The sequence below is a fragment of the Pongo abelii genome, chromosome 13 (assembly GCF_028885655.2).
Source record: "Pongo abelii isolate AG06213 chromosome 13, NHGRI_mPonAbe1-v2.0_pri, whole genome shotgun sequence".
Classification (NCBI taxonomy): Eukaryota; Metazoa; Chordata; class Mammalia; order Primates; family Hominidae; genus Pongo; species Pongo abelii.
The window spans coordinates 32,474,494-32,489,944 of record NC_071998.2 but is presented as its reverse complement, the minus strand read 5'-3'; the positions used below and the strand labels follow the sequence as shown (position 1 = coordinate 32,489,944).

The following is a 15,451-nucleotide window of genomic DNA, read 5'->3' as shown; positions in this document are numbered from 1 at the left end:
ATCTTCAAATAATTCTTTTTTATATCAAAGCTTTTGAAAACTGAACAGCAAGAATCTTCAAGATATATTCTTTTCGTCATTCATACATAGTATTTGTACATATTTATGGGGTATATGTGATATTTCATACATGTACACAATGTGTAATGATTAAATCAGAATTTAGAATACTCATCACTTTGGACACTTACTATTTCTCTATGTTGGGAACATTTCAAATCTAGTTATTTTAAAATGTAAATGAACAAAATGAATGAATCTAATAATAAAAAGTAACATATATTGAGTGCTTATTATGCGTGAGACACTCTTTCTATTATTTTACATGTAACAATTCATTTAGACACTATAAGGACCCATGAGTGAGTACCATTATTTGAAAGAGAACTGTAAGGTGCAGAGAGTTTAAGAGTTAACTATAGTTACCCTACTGGGTTATTTTTTCTTTGTCTTGAATTAGAGATTAATTATAATTTTGAGGTTTGGCTGAAACGGGGAGACCCAGTGAAAATAGGTAAGAGGATTTTGCAGTTATCCAGGCATGAGGTTTATGAGTAGCTATTTTACTAATAGTAGAAATTGAAAGAAAAACAACTGATTTAAATTACACATTAAAGAACAATCACAATTTACTAACTGGGTTTAGGGAGAGAGTGAAAATGACCGCAAATTTCTGAGTGAGAAAAAAAATGCTGTTTCTGTTGCCAGTAGTCACTGGGAAGGAATAGTCATTGAGAAAGTAAATTCATTGCTTATTAATACTTATATTTATTAGCTATTATTGTGTCACTCTATCATCACTTGGGTTGATAGCTTTTTGCAATATTGTATTGTTTATAAAAAGAAAAAAAATAAGCTATTAAAGTGAGACAAATATTAGAAGCTGGTTCTGGTTCATACTATGCCACTTACTAAACATATGATATTGGAAAAGTCACTTATTGCCCCCGAACATTAGTGTTTTCAGCTATATAACATACTATCTTCACTTAAAAAAGAGTTATAAAGATCAAAACAATTAAAGAATGGAACATTGTTTTATAAGATATATAGAAATGACAAATAGAATGACTATCATTGTTTTCTATGTCTAAGCCACTACTCAAAGAATGCCAACAGCCTGGTTGTACTCTCTCTAAATAATATTTTTGATGGTGGCAAGGGTTCAGATCTCAGCTCCGCCACTTACCTTATGTTTGATCATGGACAAATTACTCAAACTCTCTGTGTCAGTTCTGTAAAATGAAATCCATAGTATTACCAAACTCATGATATTTTACTGAGGATTATCATACAATAAATGAATGTATGATGCCTATAATAGTACCTGAACTACATAGTAAGTCAACACATAGCATTGTTATTATTACAAACATTATTATTAATAACTCAATAATTTTTATTGTTCAGCCATATCTAATGATGGTATTATAACCTATCATAGCCACATGGATTTCTCTACCTTAACATGTACAGAAATTATTACATCAATTTTCACATGTATCATAGTATTTATTCATTATGATACCTCAATGTAAAAATTGTCACATAACCAATATATTTGCGTGTATCTAATTGTGCAAATAAAAAAGATACTCTGCCTTATATGTGTATCCAAAACATACTGTACTTATATTTTGTTGAACAATAACAATTATGTCTTATCTAGTTGTTTAACGTGTTTCTATGACTATATAGTATAAGAAGAGTAGTTCTAATATGTCACAGTTTGATTTAAAGGCACAATGACCTTTCATGTTTTTCTCTTTGCTTTCAGTGAAAGTATTGAATAATCCAATAGGGAAGGCATTTTCCTTGACAGATATTTATCATAGTAAAAAAAAATGCTGAAACTACAAAATATTTTAAAATGTTACCGTGTGAATATTATTTCAGTGCATATATTTCTAGTGTAATGGCATTTGCCATCTGGCATTCTTGCGAATAAGTCTTCTTTCTTCACACACCGTACATCTTTTTGCCTGTCTTTCTCAGTTTGTGTCTATTCATAATTAATCTCTAGGTTCACGTAATAGGCCTCTCCTGTATGTTCTCTTAGCTAAGGAAACAAGTACTCAGGAGTGTAACATCATAGACAGGGAACAAAGGATTCACATTCCGCTTTCTATGTGAGAGAGCACTGATGTGATTCTCAGGAGCCAAGCTTCTTAGCAACGAAACGAAGGATTTACAGCCCTCCAGCTTTCTCAGCTACCAAAGCTCTTGAAGGCTTTCAAGAGCTGACCTTCTTAGCAAAGGGCTGGATTCTTTTAATGCACTCACTTTCAAAAGGTAGCATACCTGTTTTTCCAGTGTGATGTGGATGCTATTAAAAGGGAGTTTCCATGGATACGGACATTAGTGGGAATGAAAAAGGATTGTCCTCTTTTCAGGCTCATTGTTGCTCCAAATATTCCTAAGACCTAGATCATGTCACTCCTTTTATTCACCCTCTTATGGCTAGCTTCTTATTTAGGAAGCATTGCCAATGGTTGGTAATTAATACCTTTTTAAATGTGTAGATTCAAACACCTAGGTATTTGTATGTGAATAAGGGTTTAGTTAATTTCTAAGACTTTATTGAGTGTGAATTTTGTTATGACTCTTATATATGACTTCAGAGAATGCACACTAATAAGAGATACCATCAATTTCTTTTAAGTGATACAGAATTTGTCAAACTTAGAACCTTCCTTAAATAATGTGAATTTGAAGTTGTATCAAAACAGAACTACAGAGTCCCACCTCCCCCTGCTCTCTTGTATTTTTGGGTGAATTTATTCAAAGTATACATTATGCCCTAGAATTACACATTTTTGGAATACTTTGGTTAAAATATGTCAAACTCTCTTTGCCAAGACCTAATTGAATGTGAAATGAAACCAAATCAATTCATTTGTTGAGTCTATCATGTGTCAGGCAATATGGCTTGTCAGTGCGACTTATATAATGAAGAGAATAATGACTTTATCTGGAGAACTCACGAAAGGGCTGTACCACCACCTGTTCATAGAGGTAAAAGACATTGCCACTAAATGTCCCCAGTCTTGAGAAAACAGTCACGAAATATCTGAGTCATTTGTCATAAATCTATGGTGCAGGAACCCCTCACATGGAACAAGGAGACAGAACACCAAAATTAAAAATAGAATTAGGAAAATAAGTAATTGAGCTAACTTTTTCATACTGAAACAACTTCAACTTGGACAAATTTTCCAAATTTAGGTCACCAGCATCAGTTATTTAATAACACATCAATAGAGGGAATCAGTCTATTCTATTCCCTCTAGAGAGGGAAGTCAGTCTTCTATTAAAGATATCACTGATCAAGTTGATCAGAAATTCAGCCGACTCCACATGGTTTTAAGGAAATGCAATGTAGTTAATGAGCTTTTGATCCCCTTACATTGATTTCTGGTAAAATAAATACAGGCTGAAATATATTTTCTCATGTTATCATGTGATTTTAGTTTTTAATAAGCTGAAATATTCATTTGTGAAAAATTTTCTTTGTTTGTGAAATAAGAAAAATTTAATCTTTATTTGCTAATAATCTGGTCTTTTTAAGTTAAATATGTGTTAAATCATTTCAGTTAGTGTTTAAGAAAAACTAAGGAATTAAAATAATACTAATGTTTCTGTAAGTATTAACATTACTGTATAGGAAGTACATCCCCAGAAATGTACATATAATTTCTAAGAAGTGACCTAGAAACTCTACGGCATCTCATTAATTTATGGATTGGCATTTATAAACTTAACATAAACATCAATCCTTTCCACCAGAAACTTATGTGTTTTTCAATTTTTTTTTCTTTTCATCTTGGTAATGAAAAGACTAAAAAATGCAAGTTCATGTTAAAAGGCTGACTGTTATTCTGATAACCAAAAGTTTAATATAAATTCCCAAATTAGAACTTCAAAACAATGGTGAGATTAAGAGAAACAAAATTACCTGTCTTAATTTGAGGACAAGGGCATGATTTGTGAGATGTTCAGATGGCCTTTGAAAAATAGTCATTGTCTTTCATGACAAAATTTTACTTTGCTATTTAATATTACTATTTAAATTATTTCTCTTCAAATTTGGGGAACCACCAAAAATATTCATTATTATCAAAAGCTCCAAGTTTTAAAACTTTAATTAGCTACCCATCCAAAGAAACGATATAATATCAGACTCTGAAATTGAAGGAAAATTTTTTTTTCAGATTCTAACCTTTATTTCATGTTTTAAAATCAGTTTCTAAATGTTTTCAAACAAACACATTTAACATTTAACATATGTTTTCTTTACTGCCATTTTTGCCTTCTTGGAAAAGAAGTAAGAAAAGTATTAACTATTCCCTTAAATATCTGCCTACATCCCAGCCAAAAAGTTTAAAGGGCGTTGTGGAAGGTAGAGAAAACTTTCACAGAAATTCATAAACCCTTCAAGTACCACAAATGGGTTTTAGGTAGAACGAGCAATTTGTTAGATTTATTGCTTGTACTTGTTCACATAAAGGAAGTTATAAGGTTTTCTAAAAAAGAAGATAAAATTGAAGGTTGTTGGTGGAAACCGTTATTGTTGTAAACTAGCCAAACGAGGGATGTGACCCAGGAATAAAGAAGATGTTATTTTATCTTTTCTGTCACCTGCATATGTCTCTCCTTTGAGTCATCTCTGAGTATATTCCACTGTTTTATCTTTCATCCTTGTTGTGAAAGCGCTCTTATTGTTTAGCAAGCAAAATTAGGGTAGCTGAAGTTGATAGAGCCAATGGCTGACAAACAATGAGGTCAATATCTGTCCCATCCTGGAAAGATTGAGGTTACAGCAGGTGAAATTATCATTCTGTTTTGTTTTTATTGCTCTAATAGAATGCCACAGAGTCCCTGACCTCTGCTGCCAGTCATGTCTTATTCTAATAGCAACGTGTAACCTTTGACACTCAATTAAAATAGGAAATAAGGCAAAGAATGGGTCAATATGCATGTTTGGCCAATACGAGCCTTTGAAATAAATTCCAGGGAGCTTTCAAGGAAACTGTAACCCTTATTCCTTTGGCACACAGACGTTAAAGTTATGGTCAGTAAATTAAACAAAACATAGACACAAACAATCAAAAATAGCCTATATCAGTAATTTTCTTTCTGATTTTAAGATCTGTATATTAAGGTATCTCTCAACTTACCAATTCACACATAAATTTTCTGATTACTGAGGGGAAGATACTGCTATCTGCTGGATAGGACAGGAGAGATGCTTTGGGCAGAGAAGTTTGTTGACTTGAATAGCCAGATCTTTTTATTTAATGTGAATTTATTTTATAAATAAAAGAGAAACAGAGTGTATTTTTTAAATGGCATATTAGCGTTGTTTTTAAGAAGAGTTTGATATGTGAATGTCAGTGTCAGTGATAGGATTGGTGATCAGTTGGAGAGGTGTCCATATTGGAGACAACAGGTGTACCAGAAGTCTGCTATATACTGACAAATTCCAAGTAAAACTGACAATTCCAAGTAAAATGGTTTAGACAGGTTTTAGCCTACACACAACACAAAGAAACATACGTACATGCACACACATTGGAAGAGATCTGGAAAGACAGACATAAAATATATATAGCAGCAATCTATGGGTAGTAGGAATATGGTATCTTATTCTTAATTTCTAAATTATACATTGACTGCTTTTGTAATAATAATAATACAAAAAAATTAATATTGCAAATCATCTACTTTATTCAAAAAGTATAAATTACATTACTGATAATCTCTCATACTAGCCTCTTACTTAAAATATTATCAATATTATCTTTATCACTGTCTTGTCTCCAGCACTCAGAGATCCATTAATTTCCGCCTGCATATGTTAATTGATGGCAAATGCTTCTGCTCTGCATGCCAGCTGAGACTAGTCTCATCTTCGCATATTCAAATAAAACTTTAGCCTGTTATTGCTTTAATATGAGGAAGGTGATACTGAGCTCTGCTAGTATTTTACATAGACTGGGTATATAGATCTGTGGAAAAATGAGATGGTCTTTAGTTTTTATTTTTGTGCAGTATTCGTGAGAATGTATTGTAAATGTTCTATTTCGTTTGTATAGAAAAAGTAGATGCTTTCATTAAATATGCACTGAAACATTTAAGTAACATTTTGATAAGTTGTGATAAGGTTTTTTTTTTTTTTTTTGAGACGGAGTCTCACTCCGTCGCCCAGGCTGGAGTGCAGTGGCGCGATCTCGGCTCACTGCAAGCTCCGCCTCACAGGTTCACGCCATTCTCCTGCCTCAGCCTCCCAAGTAGTTGGGACTACAGGCGCCTGCCAACACGCCCAGCTAATTTTTTGTATTTTCAGTAGAGACGGGGTTTCATCGTATTAGCCAGGATGGTCTCAATCTCCTGACCTCGTGATCTGCCCGCCTCAGCCTCCGAAAGTGCTGGGATTACAGGCGTGAGCCACCACGCCCAGCGTGATAAGTTTTTTAAAGATATGTAGAATTATTTTGTGGAAACAGCTGGACTTGGTACATTTCCGAAAGATAGCCTTTTGTACATTTTCTTTATTGTGTTAACAGAATGAAACTTTACATTTATTCTGGGGTCACTTTTGGTAAATTATGTTTTCTTAAAAATATCATCAAATATATAGCATAAAATTTTTCAAAATATTTAAAGTTTTTACTACCTTGGATATATCCCTCCTTTTCCTAATTATTTTGTATACTCTCCATTATTTACTTGATTAGGGTATTCCTAGTTATTCTTTTATTTATTTTGTTTTAATGAATCTACTTTTATTAGTTACATGTTTTCTAGCTTAAGATTTTATTTTCCAATAATTTCTAATTTGGGGAGTACAAAATTTTTTATTTACCTGTAAGATCTACTTTATAACTTATTTTGTTTAGATGTTTTATATTCTTGCTTTTTTGACTAGTTGATCTATCTTTGGCAGAGAGAAGGTATTAAAGTCTCCTATTACATTTGTGTTTCTGCCTATTTTGCCTCATATCTCTTATAGCTTCTGTTTTATGACAGCTTCTGCTATGCTGTTTGGTGGATAAATATTCATAACTGTCATGTCATCAACATAAGTTGTAACCTTTAGAATTATGACTTCCATCTTTTGCCTGTTTAACAGTTTTGTGGCTGAATTATACCTTGTTGTACCAATTTATGCATCCTCCCTTTTTTCACATACCTACTATATATCCTTGACCTTCAACTCTTCTGAATGACTTTGCTTACATGTGTTTTGAACCTAGAATTCTATAGCAAGCAAAATTAATAATAAAAAAGAGAGCAAATACATTTTCAATCAAAAGATGCATGTATTGCACATTATTGTATTCTTATTCTATCCTACTGAGTTTTGGAGAATGCTAAAAGAGGTTATTCACCATTTTTTTCTAGAAACTCACATCTTTTGTGCTTATTACTTATGTTTTATACATTAGCATGCAATAGAGTTCCCCAAGTATGGTGCTATGCACTATTATATTTTTGATATTTAAGTATTTATATTGTAAAATATATTTATATGTGGCCCTATGATCAATAAATTGGGGAAACACCATCAACTATAGCACTTTTTGGTAAATTCCCAAACTAAATAGCATGCGAATAGCCCTGAAAAATACTGTGATTAAAAGCAAATAAAAACTAAAAACTTGTTTGTTTAACTCATCATTCATGATGTAATCACAGTACAATTATAGTGTTGTTTGTCCCTTCAAAAATGTATTCAATGGAATTAACCTAATCTGACTCATAAATGAAAACTTTAGCAGACCCATCTATTAATTACCGTTAAATGATGATTTGATTGCCCTAGAGGTACTTTAGTCAAAAAACAGTTTCAATACATAAATTAGTCTTCATTCTAACTAACTCCAGTCAAAGCCTGTTTTACACTGAAGGAAAAGATACAGTTGATAGCCTTAAACTTAATGTTCTCATGCCTCTCCTTTCCCCCGGATTCTGACCCCTCTGATGATTCAGGGATGGGTGGAAGAGTAATAAGGGCATAGTAAAGGACTTAATGAAAAATCAATTCATAGTTTTTGAGTCTGGCCAAGTTTACAGTTCTTGGTTATGAGCAGTTTTTTGTTAGTGGGAATCTCTGTAAACGTTTATTTGACCCACTAAATTCCACGTAGTCACTTGAGACTTCTTCTGTCATTGCTAGCTAACCCATAATCACGTCCAGCTTCTTATTGCTAGCATCCCTGTGCCCAACTAGGTAACTTTCCTAGCCAGGAGTCAAGACTGCTCCACCCTGACCTCTATCCTTTGTGGTCACATCCATTTACATGAAACATTCATACATCCCTTGCCCTGATAAACTCTGAGTACGCTAGTTAATCCCAATATAGTCTTCTCTACGCAGCTGTCGGTGCCACTTTGGTTTTCTTGAAAATGGGTCAGGAAGCCATCTTCAAGTTCTCCAGATTGCAGGGAGCATATTTTAAACTCTCTGGGAGTTCCATGAAAGCCCTCTTCACTAGGCTTGTTGGCAAGGTCGCATACCCACTGCCCTCAGGGGTGAGTGTGAGGGTAGGAGAGGCAGTGTATTGCATGACTACAGGAAGTGATACAGCATGCAGTTTATGTGAATGACTGACAGCTGGGAAAAAAGGGTGTACTTCACAGAAAGTATCACACCCTCGGAAGTTGTATAGCATGAAAGCTTTGACAGTTGAGACTTAAAGCATAGCAATTGCTCTCACCAAAGTTACGTATTCACAAATCACTTGTTTCTTTCTGTGGTTTATATAGTCATCCTTCAGTATCCAATGGGGATTGATTTCACGACCCTCATGGATAACAAAATCTGAGAACGCTCAAGTCCCTTATATAAAATGGCATAGTATTTGCATATAACCTACATATATCCTTCCATATACTTGAAATCATCTATAAATTACTTATAATACCTAACATAACGCCTACACATCACTTCATTCGTGTAGATTCAACCTAGTACTCTGTAAGCTGCTAATTTAACTTAAGCTTTCCTTTTCTTTCTTTTTTTAATTTTTTTTTCTTTTTTAGATGGGGGTCTCACTCTGTCACCCAGGTTAGCTGGGACTACGTGTGTGTGCCACCACACCCGGCTAATTTTTGTATTTTTCGTAGAGATGGGGTTTCTCCCTGTTATACAGGCTGCTCTCCAACTCCTGAGCTCAAGCAGTCCACCCACCTTGACCACCCAAAATGCTGGGATTACAGATGTGAGCCACCTAGCTAATTGAAGTTAAAAGTTTTGCTTTTTGGAACTGCATAGAATCTATTTTTCCTGAATATTTTCATTTGGTGGTTGGCTGAGTCCAAGGATATGAAACCCATGGATAGGGAGGGCTGACTGTATTCTGTAACTGAGTCAGAGGGTGCAAAAGTCATGAAACTTGCTCTTGTACTTTTCCTATGTTAAATTTTCATATGGAACTCTGTATCCCTCTCCCTTTAAGACTTGATATCTATTATGTTTGCATCTTAGTAAACAATAAGGCAGAAAAAAACATTGTAATGTCTTGTTAACCAAATAATATTTTCCAAAATTGTTTTATTACCGAAACTATTTTTCCCCACATAATATTGACTAATTTTCTTGAATCAATGATAATCCATGTAACAGAGTTTCAATGACACCAACATGTAACCTGAGTTCAAACATAATGGCCAAAATAACTAGTTTTTGTCTGCCCAGAAACAGCTTTCCACTCTTTTTTTTTTCATTCTTTTGGAGAATTTTCCTTTTTTTTTTTTTTTTTTTTTTTTCATGTATCAGTGGCCTGTCTTCTGTCAGAAAATAAATGTGGGCAAAAAACTCCCCAAATCAGGCCAAAGCATTTTTTTCCACAGGATATTTTTAATAGAACCAATTTTTCTCCTCCATAGCTTTCTTAAGAAGGAAAAATATGAATCTAGAGATGAGGACACCATATTTATCTCCACATGAAGAAAGTTTGTCTGCAGAATGAAGTCAATGTACAGAGGGAGTCAGAGCCAAGAAAGAATATTTTTTGAGTTCCTGGACATAGCTGAGTCTCACGAGACAAATATATCACCAAACTTGCTAGTTACATGAGAAATCACATTCTGTTTTTTTCTTTCTCCCAAGATAGTTTGGGTTAGCTCTCTGTCTCACTTGCAACTACAAAAAATTTGACCAGAACACCCTAAATGTACCAACAACCCCGACTTTACTTAATTGTTTTCCTTTGGGAAATATTAGAAAACTATTGGGTTTTTTTTTTTTAACCCCCGATAGCAAATTCGCAGGCATATCACAGGCAAATATTAGATGCTTCATCATTTTCCCCAATCTGTCTCCTATTTCCTATGATCCTTAATACAAAGCCAGAAACCCTGTTAGATAACTTTGCTTTGCTAATGCCAAATCTGACCCCAATATCTCTTACTCTTTGCAGAACATAATAAGGCAATATCAAAATAATATTAAATCAGTTGGCTTAACTCAAAAGCATAATTTATATTTTGCAGTTTATGTCAACTCATGACTGCCACTAAACTAAAGCTAATGATGTTTGTACCTGAACTTCATATTTTAAAATGAGCAAGTATATTCAGTTCTAAAGGAATATATACAAGTAACAGTTCCCACTGGAACCTTCTTTCTTATGCTTGTGATATGCTTGGAATTATTTACTAGTATCTACTATTATTCTTAGTGATTGAGGTACATGCTTACTAAAATTAGAATATATTTCTAAATTCAGAAGAACATGCATAGTCCACTTTAGGAACCTACTTGTTATTAAACGCTTCCCTGTGTTGGGTCAAAGGATGAGCAACCATGGGAAATCAAAGAATAAAAATAAGCGTAAGGCTGAACCAATTTAAAAAGCCATATTTTATTAAATCCCACTACTATTAAATATTTTTATAGTTTTCATCCTCTAACGAATTTAATCTTGAGAAAAAAATATACGTCACTAATAGATTGGTATATGTTTGTGTGTATTGAAAATAATACATAAGCTTTTCAAGACTTAATTAAGACATGTATGTTTAAATAATTATCAAAAAAGGTAAGCATATAATGATCTTATCTTTCAAAATTCAGCCTCACTTCATCAAGTAATGACTATTACCACAATAAGTTGCCCTTTGGAAAAGATAGAAGAGAAATAGAAAGAGCATAATACAGCTAGACTAAGCTACATATAGCACCTGCTAGAGTTGTGTAGTATGGAAGTTTTGGTGGGTAGAGACCCACTGAAGAGAAACAGTTCTCTCCAAAGAAACACATTCACAAATCTTTCTCATGACACTTTTAATCTCTAAGTCAGTTAACCTGTTAAAAATCTTCTTTTAACTAAGTAGGTAAAGCACTGATCAACTGCATTTCATAATTTTAAATGGCCACACTGGTATAAAAAAACTGGATGGTTATTACCATAAATATATCAACAGAAAGAGTAAAATTGGAAAATGTAGTTTTATTTTAATTTAAGGGATTTTTCTAAAAATCAAAATCAGTTCATTCTTTGAGGCTTAATGTAGATCTCTTTTTTTTTGGCAGAACAACAAATGATGAAAGTAAAAGAGAACAGAGTTTTCCTATGGGAATTTAACCACATAGTTATTAGTGATGGGAAATTCATGTCTAGCTCAAAGATTCACGTATTCATAGGACTTTAGAGCTAAAGAAAATATGTAATCACCAAATCCTACTCCTTTAGTTTACAAATGGGAAAATGAAACTCAGAAAGTTGAAGTGATTTGCTCAGTGTCATACAAGGAGATACTAATAAATCTATACATGAAATTTAGTTTGTAGCCTTTTTCTATAAAATCGTGAACTTGCATATCTCTCAATTACTTTAAAGCCCTCAAAAATCCTACCCTTCCATCTTCATCTTCTCTGCTAAAATCAGAATCTTCAGGCTAGCAATGGGGCACACAAGGACAATTAATCCCACGTAATCACTGCGCACCATGTAAATAATCAGCTGTCACTTTCTCAACTAAATTCCCTAATACAATAATCAAAACAAAACTTTCAAATATGTGTTTGCCTTTTGAAAAATTAAATATCTTGTGTAAGTATTGTAAAGATGCTCTTAATGGGAAAATAACTTTAAAAAGTTATGATCTAGTATGTAATTTTATAATAAGAGCATGCATTAAATATTATAAAAGCTGAAGGATTTTAAGTTTAGGGTATGTGCATTTATCACCTTTAAATGTATAACTTCCAAATGTAAGCCTGAATAAGATATAAATTCATTTGTCTTTGAGTGAATTAAAGTAAAATGGTTTATTTTGATCATTAAAGTTTCATATGATTTACAACTTCTTGGCAACAAACGCATATTTTTATTGTCTAAAAGGCATAAAATACTACTACCTCAGAAATTATCTCTTGTCCATCTCCATATACAGCAAGGATTCTGGAGGACAAAAAAAGCACTCCAGTTTACTGAAGATTACCCAACTCCAATGGTGGTATCACTATCAGAAATCATCTATTGAGTTTCAGCTTGCTGTACTTTCTACCACTTGTTACTAGAGCATACCTTCAGCTCCAATAAATGGACCTTCTGTCTTCTCCGATATTTAGCTTTACTTTATATTAAGGACATCCTTTAATCTGTGAAGTGACTGTCAATAGCTACACACAAAAATTCTTAACTCTTCTTTACCTCAGTTATGGAAGAAATAGAAATTGAGGTGACAGCCTGCAGTAGACAGCACAAAGGATCATGAGGAATCAAGTGGGGTTATTTCCACAGCCATTTGCTACTCTCAGCTTAGAAGACTCTTCTGTCATATTGGGTTCTTTCTTCTAAGGGCTGGCATCACTTGAGAGAAGAATCAGGGTGAAGAATGCAGCGTCCTCAGTTGAGGTCAGGAGTACTGAAAAGAGATATTAATGGATTGAACATCAAAATGTCATGATGGATGTCTTTCCAAGTATTTAACAGAGGAAAAAATTTGCAAGCTGGACAACCTGATTTCTAAATTCTAGCAGTTTCTCCTTCCACTCAGGATCCTGACTGCTCAAAATTAAATCACAATAAAGATAAATGCAATGTGTTAAGTTGTCCCTGAACTATCAGAATCAGATAAGAGATGTGCAGCATTGTGGGGACATCACATAAGATTGTGATAACTCAAATGCTCAATTTGTCAAATGGCTCCTTCTGTTGGTGCAGAGAGCTGAAGCATTTTCATGAGCTTCAGATCAAGATCTTGAGCAAATGCTAGAAATAACTATTTTGCTTTGTGGGTGAACAAAGATAAATGTGTTCTGAATTACGAGGAGGAAAAACTAGATGTGATTAAGCTTACATATTTCCAATGCATGTTTCTTCAGGAATACAACTACATAAACATTTTATTTGCCTCCAGTTCTCATTATTCTGCACACTATTTTCAGTCCTGGTAAAAGTAACAGCAATAGCACTTTGCATTTGTACAGCACCATTTGTCCAAAAACTCAGTAATATTATGGATAGAAATAGTTTAATTTATTCTTACAGTGCATTTTTATGTAAATAAAGGGTTATATTTCATTTTACCTTTTTGTTTGTTTGTTTTAGATATAGAATAAATTAAAATCCAATTGGCAAAGTTTTGCAGAGAACATTATATAATAACTGAAAACTGCTTCCCTATTCACCATTATACTTCCGTCAAGGACAGGGATTTGGCAAATACTTTGGCAAAAAATATCACAATAGAAGTTTAAAAATAATCCCCCTACCTGCATTTGAGCCATTAGCTTACATGCAGCTTTTCCTACCAAGCCACCAAGTCTCTCTTGCAACACTCTTTTTGCTTGAAGAAATGCAAATCTCTGTGAACAGTTAATTATATTAAATTTTTAATGTCATTTAAGACAAGATTTTGAACCAAAATGAACCTTGATCCCCACCCCAAAAAAGATGCATACTCAATCATTAAATTATAAGCCAAGCATAGGAGCCACTTTGTATAAGCAATGGGCTATCAAATAATGGTCAAGTGCTATAAAGTCATTTAAAAATTAAATGTTTTTATAGGCATATGTTATAATAGTCAAAAATACTGCAAACTAGATAAAACTAGTATATAAAACAGTGGAAAGGGCTTAGGACTCTTCTCAGAATAACTAACTGATGAGGGGAAAATGGTTAAATAATTCAGGAAATATATCAGGATCATTAACATCATGATCAAGGACTCAAGAAATAATTAGGCTTCTGACAATCAGAATCCTGGGCAGATTAACAAGTCCAGTAAATATTCCTCAAACAGTGATTTGTCTCTACCATTGAACTTTTAATAGCACCAGAAGTAACCAGCTGTCCTCCTTCAGCATGAAACTCTTCAAAAAGTTATTTCCTTCTCAGCAACAGTGATTGATTAGATGTGGACTGAACCTCTCATGTATGTATCACATATTTTCTGACTTGAGAGCCTGTGTTCAGTCTGTCCAGACATATTTTAATTTTCTTCCTAGCTCTCTTCCATGCTATTTGTCATTTTTGGTTCCTACATTTTCTAATGTGAGGAAAAAATTCGAAATTCTCAAAAATCCTGTTTTACAAAAAAATTAAAAAGATAGCCTAACCTCAAGACCTTATGTAACACTGGAAAATGTCTATATTAAAAAGCCATGCTTTAAGTGAATTTGAAAAATCTGAAGTACAGGAAGAAGAGAAATACAAAGAAATAAAATAAATTGCTACCATTAGGTGTCATAATAACCTGTATTCAAGTGCACTAACAAGTATAAAAAGAGTAATAGTAAATAATGCTATGAACCTCCAAAACATAGATAAAAATGTGTTAAAAGAAGAATTCCACTGTGTGTGTATGAGTGTATGTGTGTGTCTATGAATAGCACCATTATGTTTTGTCATAGAGTTCAAACTCCATTTCAAATAATGTTATGATGTAAGTAGACTGGGAAACCTCTCCTAAATCAGTATTTATAACGTACAGAGTGGTTCTTAATCTAAAGTTTTAGTTTCTGAAAACATACATTATCCAAAGCCTCAGAGAGCACAAGTAGTTAGGCAACTAGTTAAAAGCAATGGTCTATAATGTTTCACGTAGAATGCCAGGAGACATACATTCAAAATGAAGGATCAGTATCCTAGAGTCTGAAAAACAGCTAAAGCAGTGTTAAGAGGGAAGTTTACGAAGCTAAATCTTTAATCAACAAGTTAGAAAGATCTCAAATTAACAACATAACTAAAAGAATGAAAGAAACAATGGCAAATCAGCTCTAAAACTAGCAGAAGACAAGGAAAAGATGAAATCAGAGCTGAACTGAAAAAACTGATATGTGAAAAAACATACAAAAAAAAAAATCAATGAATCCAGGAGGTTTTTTTTTTTTGAAAGAATAACATAGATAGACCCCTAAGTGGACTAATAAAGAAAAAAGAGAGAAGATCCAAATAAAAACAATCAGATATAACAAAGGGAATGTTACCACTGA

The 15,451-nt window shown here is 33.4% G+C and overlaps 1 long non-coding RNA gene across 2 annotated transcripts in view; it reads right to left on the bottom strand.

The window, feature by feature from the left end:
• The window catches only part of LOC129047817 (uncharacterized), a 1,037,663-nt gene that overhangs the window by 164,160 nt on the left and 858,052 nt on the right, over positions 1-15,451 (bottom strand). Inside the window, exons 4-6 of one of the 2 annotated variants that reach the window (XR_010136497.1) lie at positions 13,727-13,819; positions 12,663-12,876; positions 1,190-1,235 (exon numbers count right to left, since the gene is read on the bottom strand). This is a non-coding gene — a long non-coding RNA (uncharacterized LOC129047817). Of the gene's footprint in view, positions 1-1,189; positions 1,236-1,877; positions 3,442-12,662; positions 12,877-13,726; positions 13,820-15,451 lie in introns of those variants that run through there. The other variant, XR_008509585.2, reaches the window with a different exon arrangement.